Source organism: Aegilops tauschii, chromosome 6 (assembly GCF_002575655.3).
Source record: "Aegilops tauschii subsp. strangulata cultivar AL8/78 chromosome 6, Aet v6.0, whole genome shotgun sequence".
Lineage (NCBI taxonomy): Eukaryota > Viridiplantae > Streptophyta > Magnoliopsida > Poales > Poaceae > Aegilops > Aegilops tauschii.
The window spans coordinates 30,161,578-30,170,969 of record NC_053040.3 but is presented as its reverse complement, the minus strand read 5'-3'; the positions used below and the strand labels follow the sequence as shown (position 1 = coordinate 30,170,969).

Below are 9,392 nucleotides of genomic sequence, written 5' to 3'. Positions count from 1 at the left end.
ACATCTGACTTTTCAGATCGATCTGGTGCCACTAACTAATTAGTTCAGATTAGATGATGTAGCATCATTTGTGGAAATGGCACACGGATGTAGAGGTTCATGATGTGCTAGTCAGTACTCCCTCCCTTTCTAAATATAAGGCTTTTTAGAGATTTCAACAGACTACATACGGATAGACTTATTTTAGAGTGTAGATTCACTCATTTTGCTCCGTATGTAGTCCGTATTGAAATCTCTAAAATGGCTTATATTTAGGAACGGAGGGAGTATATAGTTATAAAGGCTTAAATCGTACAGGTTGCATGGAATGTAGTAACATATACCAATGCAGTAAACATTATCTTGAATGGCACCACAAAGAATTAGTGTAAACATGTATGCATTTCAGTAGTAATGTTCAGCAAGTTTAGTTTCTGAATATTTCACTATATGAAACCACCAAACTGAATGTCAATCTTGCATTATTGGTCATATGTGGAAACAATGATCGAGCATTTCATCACTGTGAAGTGTTGTGCCATGTTGTACACAATCAACTGGTTCATGTTAAATTTTAACATCAAGTCCATCCTAACAATACAGTAAACATTATTTTTGAACGGGTGACAAAGAACTAGTGTAAACATGTACGCATTTCAGTAGTACTGCGCAGCAAGTTTAGTTTCTGAATAGTTCACTAGTATGAAATCATCAAAGGGAATTGCAAAAATTCTCTTGGTTATGTTCTTATGGATACCTTCCAACGGACAGACAATTTCAAAGTAAACTAAGCCACTTGCTCCCCTCATTATCTGGTCTCAGTGATTAACTTATGTGTGCTCTGCTATTGGTGCAAGTCTTCCACATATACATTTGAAAAAGTTCTTTTTTTTAGTTTTTACTAACATTTTTGTGCAGGTTCAGACTTCTACTTTGAGAAGGAAAAAAATTCCAACACAAAGAAAAGCCCAACATGTATGTGTAGAATAGTATATTTACGGCCATTTAAGAATAAATATGTAAATCTCATAAAGCTGTTGATGAAGCAAATTTTGCATGTCAAGGCATGAAATATGCCTCTGTCTATGCATATGCTAAGTGTAGTGGTAAACAACACTTCGCCAGTTTTTTAGTGAAGGTTTAAACTTCCACATGTCAAGGCATGAAATATGCCTCTGTCTATGCATATTTTCAGAGTGGTATAGCAGTTGGCTGGTGAGCGGTGACTGGTGGCTTCTTAGTAGTATTAATTAGATTAGAGGTGGTATCATTTATTACTGTTGACCCGCTAACATATGAATCTGATGAATAATTCATGCCCACATGGTGCAGCTCATCTTCCATTGTCATGGGGAGCTGTCAATCACGTCTGAACTAACAAGACGATCCGGTATCAGAAAGCAAAATTCACTGTTGGTACTTGGTAGACTTACAACTTAGATAGGTGGTTTGCCACCAAATGGAGTCGTGCGGTGCTTGAAACCAAATAGACCTTTTTGTTGGGTTATTGTTTATGCCATCATACAACTGCATTGGTCCAAGTTTCTTTTTATTGCTTCAGACGTGGAGGCACGTAATACATGTTTTTCTCTGCATAGACTTTGTTTCTCGGTGTACATGATCTGATGAACAACTAATGCCGGCATGATGCAAGCCCTGATGATATATACTGTACTTGATTAAAGCTGGAACAGCTCATCCTCCAGTGTCAATCAATTTGTTACAACATCTGACTTTCTGATCATCAATTTGGCGCTACTGACCAGTTAAGATTAGATGTAGCGTCATTTATGGAAATAGCATGTGTATGGATTGGTTCATGATGTGTTAGTTTTTTTTTCGACAGCAAGACGACCCAACATACACCATGTGGATGGATCGGTTCACATCGGCTAGTTAATTAGTAGTATAATTATGGAGATGCGCATACAACTTGCGTGTCAGAGAGCTAGTTTCCCTTTGGCTTTATATATACACAGTGCTCTGCCCCTTTGCCAGTACGAGCAGCAGGACCCAACATCCATTAAGCTTGAAGGTAATGTTGGATCCCTCAGTTTAGCTGGCCTTTTGCTTGTCGATCTTGGTGCCTATTTCTGTTGTTTCTCATGCTTATAAGTCGTTCATCTTTGGTATCATGCTAGCATTCTACTGTAGCTCTTCCCTTTCTTTTTCGCTGGTATAATTAGCTAGAACGAGTGGTTGGGGTGATATGTTGGTTCATCTTTGTTACAGCAAAAGGAAGCGAAAATGACGATGGTCCCGGATGCCTTTGCATGCTACGTGCAAAACATGCTCACGGAGATGGTGAAGGAAGAGGTGTACATGCTGCTTGGAGTCGGGGACGAGATTGAGCAGATGCATGTCAAGCTAAGGGACATAAAGAACTTCCTTGCTGACGCTGACAAGAGAAACATCACTGACAATAGCGTGCAAGAGTGGGTGGCCCAGCTCAAGCGTGCCATGTACGAAGCTGCTGACATCCTCGACCTATGCCAGCTCAAGGCCATGGAGCGCGGTCGGTCCACTAAAGATGTGGGGTGCTTCATCCCCTTGCTCTTCTGCATGCGGAATCCCTCCCATGCCCACGACATCGGCACACGCATCAAGGCACTTAACAAGAGGCTCAACACCATCAAGGAGAGAAGTGCTGCTTTCAGGTTCATCAATCTTGGTTCCCGTGAGGATCATGGCAGCAAGATGCACAACTCACATTCTGTTAATACCAGGCGTGAGATGTCAGGGGAGTTTGACCGGTCGGGTGTAGTTGGAGAGAAGATCGAACAAGACACTAGAAAGCTGGTTGAGATCATGCTGAGTGAAAAGGAGGGCAGCACCAACATCATGGTGGTCGCCATTGTTGGCGTCGGTGGGATTGGTAAGACCACTCTTGCCCAGAAGGTCTTCAACGACGAAACCGTGAATGCCGAGTTCGAGAAGACCATATGGTTGAGCATCAACCAGAACTTTGATGAGGTTGAGCTGCTTAGGACAGTCATCACGCTCACCGGGGGAGTACACAGAGGTGAAAAGGCGTTGGCTGCGCTTCATCCAATCCTTAAGACTGCCTTGACAGGAAAGAAGCTATTGCTAGTGCTGGATGATGTGTGGAACCAGGGAGCATGGAGTGATGTGCTTAAAACATCAGTGGCTAATGTCGTGGCTCGAGGTAGCCGGGTACTTGTCACTACTAGAGATGAAAGAATAGCTCGAGGGATGAAGGCTGTGCTTCCCTACCATCATGTGGACAAATTAGAGGCGAAGGATGCCTGGTCATTGCTCAAGAAACAGGTGCGTAACAAAACTCCGTCCATTTCTAATATTACTAGCTCCATGCTTAATTTGGGGTAGAGAAATAATAATTGGGCACGCTCTCCATGTATTATGCTTTGTGATTACAACATGGACCCATACAGCGCGGACACTATTTATACTTATGCCACCACAAATGCATGCACCCACCATATGTGTACTGTGAATAACAAGGCACAGTACTTTAACCTAGGTGTCAAATTTAGGTTGATGAACGTTGGACAACCCCGCTCCCACAATAACACTGACCTCATGCTCATATATTTCCTCGTGTATCGTTTTGCAAATATATTTGCACCCTGGAGTAATTAATTTATAGTTTTGGGCTACTGTCTCTCTAGAGAAATACCCCCCCCCCCCCCCCCCACCCCCGCCCTTCTTTGGCACCCGTTCTAGAAAGCTAAATTTGAAATATACATCGTCGCCACCTGAAATGCAAGTCCAACAAAATCAATAACTAGGATCATATAAATGTTGTTCGATTTATTAAAGGTGGAAAACAGCGGTATTGTTCTTCCACATCATGTTCACAAATTCACGGTCAATCCTTGGTTGGAGGTGTCACTAATAAACCCAGATTAAATGGTATGGTACTGACCACATATGAAAAAGTTGTAATGAATAGAACAATACTTATTTGGTAGCCAACACGAATAAGAAAAGCTAGTAATGTCCATATTATAAATATGTATAAAGCTAATTTAAACATATTTGATACCTCTGCTGTGTAGTTATAGATCAAATATGACCTCTTTTTTCTTGAGGATGAATATATGTATTGTAGTACCTATCCGCATAATTAAGCTCGTAATTTGTTTAGTTTCTAAGATGATAGATTAAACTAAGCATCTTGTGGTTAAAAGAGTAAGAAACTTATAATAATCTGGGTGAGCCCATTCTTATAATAGTCGCTCACATGCTAGGTATCCCGGTTTACAGCAGCGTTCCTGCTTACCGGTTCATTCACCTAATACTTCAATTAAGGTAGTACGTTACTCAATCTTCCGTGAGTCTCTCTTCACGAGTTTCTCATTGACTAATATTGAGTTGACACTGGAACACTAGATCCTTACAAAAAACTGTTATTTCTCTCAAGGAAAACCGCTCCTTGTTGACTCTTCGGTTCAACTGCTTGCAGATAATCTCAAGTGAGACAGATGAACGTGAAATTGATATGCTCAAGGATATTGGAATGCAAATTGTAGAAAAATGTGCTGGTTTGCCTCTTGCTGTCAAAATAATGGGAGGACTCTTGTGTCAGAGGGACAGAAAACACCGTGAGTGGGAGATGGTTTTGGACAATTCTATATGGTCGATATCTGCAATGCCCGAAGAGCTAAACAATGCAGTATATTTAAGCTATGAAGATTTATCTTCTTGTGCCAAACAATGTTTTCTGCACTACTCCCTTCTCCCTAAAACTGCAGTGTTTGTTAGCAATGAAATCATTGGCATGTGGATTAGTGAAGGATTCCTGCATGGGACCTCGGACGACTCGGAAGAACTAGGAAGCAAGTACTATAAGGAGCTGATACTGAGGAATCTTATAGAGCCAAATACAAAGTATGTTGATCAATCTGTCTGCGACATGCATGATGTTGTACGCTCATTTGCTCAATTTGTGGCTAGAGATGAGGCACTAGCAGGTCATGGTGGAGAAACTAATATTGTTAGTAAACTTGGTGCACATGAGTTTCTTCGGTTATCTTTAGAATCAGATGGGTTAGCCTGGAGTTCTTTGCAAGCACAAAAAACATTAAGGGCACTGATATCAGTTGGCTATATAAATATCAAGCCTGGTGATTCGCTGGTTCATTTTCCATGTCTACGAACTTTACATATATGCTCTGCAGATGTCGTAGCATTGCTTGAATCTTTGCATGAACTCAAGCACCTGAGGTACTTATCCTTGGAAAACACTGATATATCTAGTCTGCCTGATAGCATTGGAATGATAAAATTCTTGCAGTACATTAGCCTTGATGGATGCGAACAATTTGTGAAAGTTCCACATAGCATTTTGAAGTTAGGTCAGCTAAGGCATCTTAACTTTAATATGACTAGTATAGAAGGCATACCTAGGGGGTTTTGTGCTCTAACAAACTTGAGGGCATTAAAAGGGTTTCCAGCCCAAGTGGATGGTGATTGGTGCAGTTTGGAAGAGTTGGGCCCTCTTTCTCATCTCAGGGAACTTGGAATACATGGACTGGAGAATGTAATTTTGTCCTCGTCTACAACAAAGGCAAAGCTTGGCGATAAGGTGCATCTTACCTCCCTATTCTTAAGTTGTGGTCCGAATAGTATATTAGCAAATGGTGACCTGATTAAAGACGGAGATAGTGTCTCTGAGGAAGAACAACAACAAATCGAGAAGGTGTTTGATGAGCTCTGCCCTCCGCCCAGGTTAGAAAATCTTGACATCAAAGGATATTATGGTCGATGGCTCCCAAGGTGGATGATGTCATCATCAGTTGTGCCCCTCAAGAGCTTGAGGTTTCTGTTCATTACTGATGTATTATGCAGACAACTTCCTGATGGCTTGTCTCAGCTCCCTTATTTGGAGTTTATTCAGATCTACCGTGCTCCAGCCATCAAGCGCATTGGACCTGATTTCCTGCAGTCCTACCATCACCATAGTGCTAGCTCCTCCCAAATGGTGGCTGGGTTTCCGAAGTTGCGTGAGATGAATTTAATAGGATGGTGGGATGGGAGGAGTGGCAGTGGGAGGAGCAAGTGCAAGCCTTTCCTGTCTTGCAGGAACTTTTTCTAAGCCAATGCAAATTGAAGTGTCTTCCTCCTGGCCTTGCCTCCCAGGCAAGGGCTTTGAATAAATTATCCGTGCGATATGTCCAGGGTCTCATATCTCTAGAGAACTTTTCATCTCTGGTTGAGCTGGGTCTGAATGAAGACCTTGACCTGGAGAGGATTACTAATCTTCCCAGACTGCAGAAGCTTACCATCGAAGAGTGCCCGGAGCTGAAGGTGTTGGAGGGTGTTCCTGCACTCCAGAGGCTCGTACTTGCGGAAGAAGACATGGAGTCACTCCCAGAATACATGGGAGGTATAAACCCAAGGCATTTGGAGCTATACTGCAGCCTAGAGCTGCTCATTTCCATAGCAGCAGGACAATCTGGCCCTGAATGGGACATGTTCAGCCATGTTGAGCATGTCAAGGCATATGCACGTGAAGGAGATAATAGAAAGAAATGGTATGTCTTGTACACAGCTAACCCCTTCAACTTGGAGACAAATGTCAGCCGCTCTTTCATGTCCAGAGGTAATTTAGCATTGCTCGTTCATCTTAATTTGTCTATTTCTTCTGGTTACTTGAACTGTTCTCTTTGTTTTCTACCTGTCATCGACATGTTTTGAGTTTGAATATATTCCCAACATTCTCATTCCTTTTGGATACACCCTTCTAGAGTAGAGAACAAAAAGACTAGTTGACACAATGTCAGCATAGATGTATTACTGTAAATAGATGGCTAGCTTCTGGAGCAACCTTTTGAGTACAACGTTGTAGAGCAAGACAACCAAAAACATTGGTAGTAATATCAATGTATATGCATTGCTGTAAAGAAAATAGCCATTAGACGACTAGCTTCTTATAGTTTTGTTATAGCTATTTATTGACCAATAGCATGATCTGGCTGCACGCCCTCATGTTGTTAATTACTTTTTGCTCTCACTTTTTCTCTTAGGTTACATCCAGATTAAAAATGAACAGTAATATCATTATGATTAATTAATTATAGCTCATATGTGATATGTGGATCTCACTATTTTTTTAACACTACCACAGTTGGGCTCTTGCCTTGCAAGTTTTGAATTGTGTAATAACTTTTATGCTTTCTTCTCATGCAGGAACCTGATCTTCTTTTGAGGAAGCTCAAAGATTTGAGTCTTCCTTCAAAATAACAAGAAAAACATTTAGCTAAATCTGCAGCCTGGTGAAGGTGTCGTCACTGGAAGATATGAACAAGACACCTTTGTTGACGGGAGGGTGATGTCTTTACAAGATTGAGTAGCCAATGCTCTGAGAAGGTTGTACTCTAATGAGCCACTGGAGACCATATGGTCCTCTATTGGTGTGAACAAGTCAACTCTCTTGTTGATAACCGAAAGGTTTGTTGCTGTTGTGTGCAACCGAGCAGAGCACCATCTGTACTGGGCAGACTCCAGTGAAATGGAGAAGATCAAATCCATGTTTGAAAAGATCCATCATATGCATATCTGTTGCGGTGTTATATGTACTACTCACATCCCATTTGTACCAACTGCTCCAAACATTGAGAAGAATGACATCACTCAGATGCAAGTCATGGTTGATCCAAGGATGAGGTTCATGGATGATTGGTTTGGACCGGCAGATAGCAAGAACCAGTTGAGCCTATTGCATGACTCTGAAATCTTCAAGGAGTCTGAGAAGGGTGATTGGCTGAACGGCATCAAGTTGAAGGTAGCGGTAGATGGATCAGAAGTTGGGGAATAATTAACTGGTGATGTTTTTTTAGAAATGGAGGAGGACCCCCGTCCTCTGTATCTGGAGGATGCATGCAGCCATTTTATTAAAAATTCACATAAGACCTTACAAAGTCATACAACAGTAAACCTAAAGCCACCGTCTAGGAAACATCTGTCGCTACTCCTATCCAGTTGATGTAGGGATGCTTATAGTCTGGACCTAATACCAAACAGACCTCGCAGCCAAACCTAACATCTAAGACCTGAGAATTAACTGGCGATGTAGGATGCCCTTTTCTCATGTGGCTATTCACACCTTACCAGGCAGAAGACCTCCCACAGCCCAAGGCCGATTTCAACAAGAGACACTCTGCAACCACAACCTGTGCGCTGGAGGCACTTGTAAGGTTTGCAGACACATGGAAGTACCTGCAGGGAGAGACGTCCTGCGCTATCAATCGTGACATAATCCATGCCTGCTGCATATTGCATAACATAGTCATAGATATGGAGGATGATGCAGCCATGCCGAGGCCTGACACTGAGTATCTGAATTACTGTTAGGAAGTGCGCCAGTTAGAAAATTAGGATGCCATTAGAGCAAGGGAATTTATTCCTCATGTTGCTTACATCCTTCATCTGTTTAGTCGGCCCGATGCATGCAGAGGAGGACCATGAAGTGGATGCGTCAGGCTTAGAACAACAAGCAGAGACAACAACAACAGAGGAAGAGAGGCAATGTTAGGTACATTTTCCTACTTCATTCTAGGCACATGCTGTCTTTTAAGTCTTGTTATTTCCTCAATTCCAGCAATATCAAACTACTAGCAATGTGTTAAGCAAAACACTAGTATCTACTAGTTGAAACTCTTGTGTAGTTCATTTAATAGCATTATGATTCAGACAAAAAATAAACTTAGCTGATATACTGTGCGTGGAAATGAAAATTATTGATATATTAAACCCTGGTGCTTGGTCGTTCATCTGATATAATTAAAACATTTGGTTTGATCAGGTGTAAGGGAAGATCACATCAGTTCTACTGGTTGGAGCTTTAGAATGCATGAATCGAGAGAAGCCCGGTTTTATCAGGTGAAAGGGAAGCCGACATCAATCCTACTGGTTGGAGCTTTAGATTGCATGAATCCAGAGAAGCCCGGTTTGATCAAGTGAAAGGGAAGCCGACATCGATCCTGAGCTTTAGAATGCCTGAATCCAGAGAAGCCCTTGGAATGGAGCCAAAGGACCAACTTGGTGTTGCAGCAGGAATTGAGGTTGAATGTTTTCTTAAGTCTGGTCATGTATCTATTAGGCAAAGACAAGTACTATTATGTACGTAGTCTGTACTTTATGTGTGTGCAATAAGCTTTAACTGACAATGTGGCTAGCTGCTTGGAGACTATCTGTAGTTTTCGTCCATCAGTTGATGCAAACTGAAGAATTTGTAGACAATGTCGTTTTTGTTTCCTCGTTTCCATGGAATTTATATATACTAGTAATTGGCACGTGCTTTGCACGTTTATAGCATGCATGTCAACGATTCATGTTGACTTCTTCAATTTTTAAATAGCTATAACTCATTATTTATTTTTCCTAGTCATGCAACCATTTATGCTTTCCATTAGCTATAACTCATTTTC

At 41.5% G+C, this 9,392-nt stretch overlaps 1 pseudogene; it reads left to right on the top strand.

Annotated features, from left to right (window-relative positions):
* Positions 1-808: 808 nt before the first annotated feature.
* Positions 809-8,645, top strand: LOC109735706 (putative disease resistance protein RGA4; annotated as a pseudogene).
* The last annotated feature ends 747 nt before the right edge of the window (positions 8,646-9,392 follow it).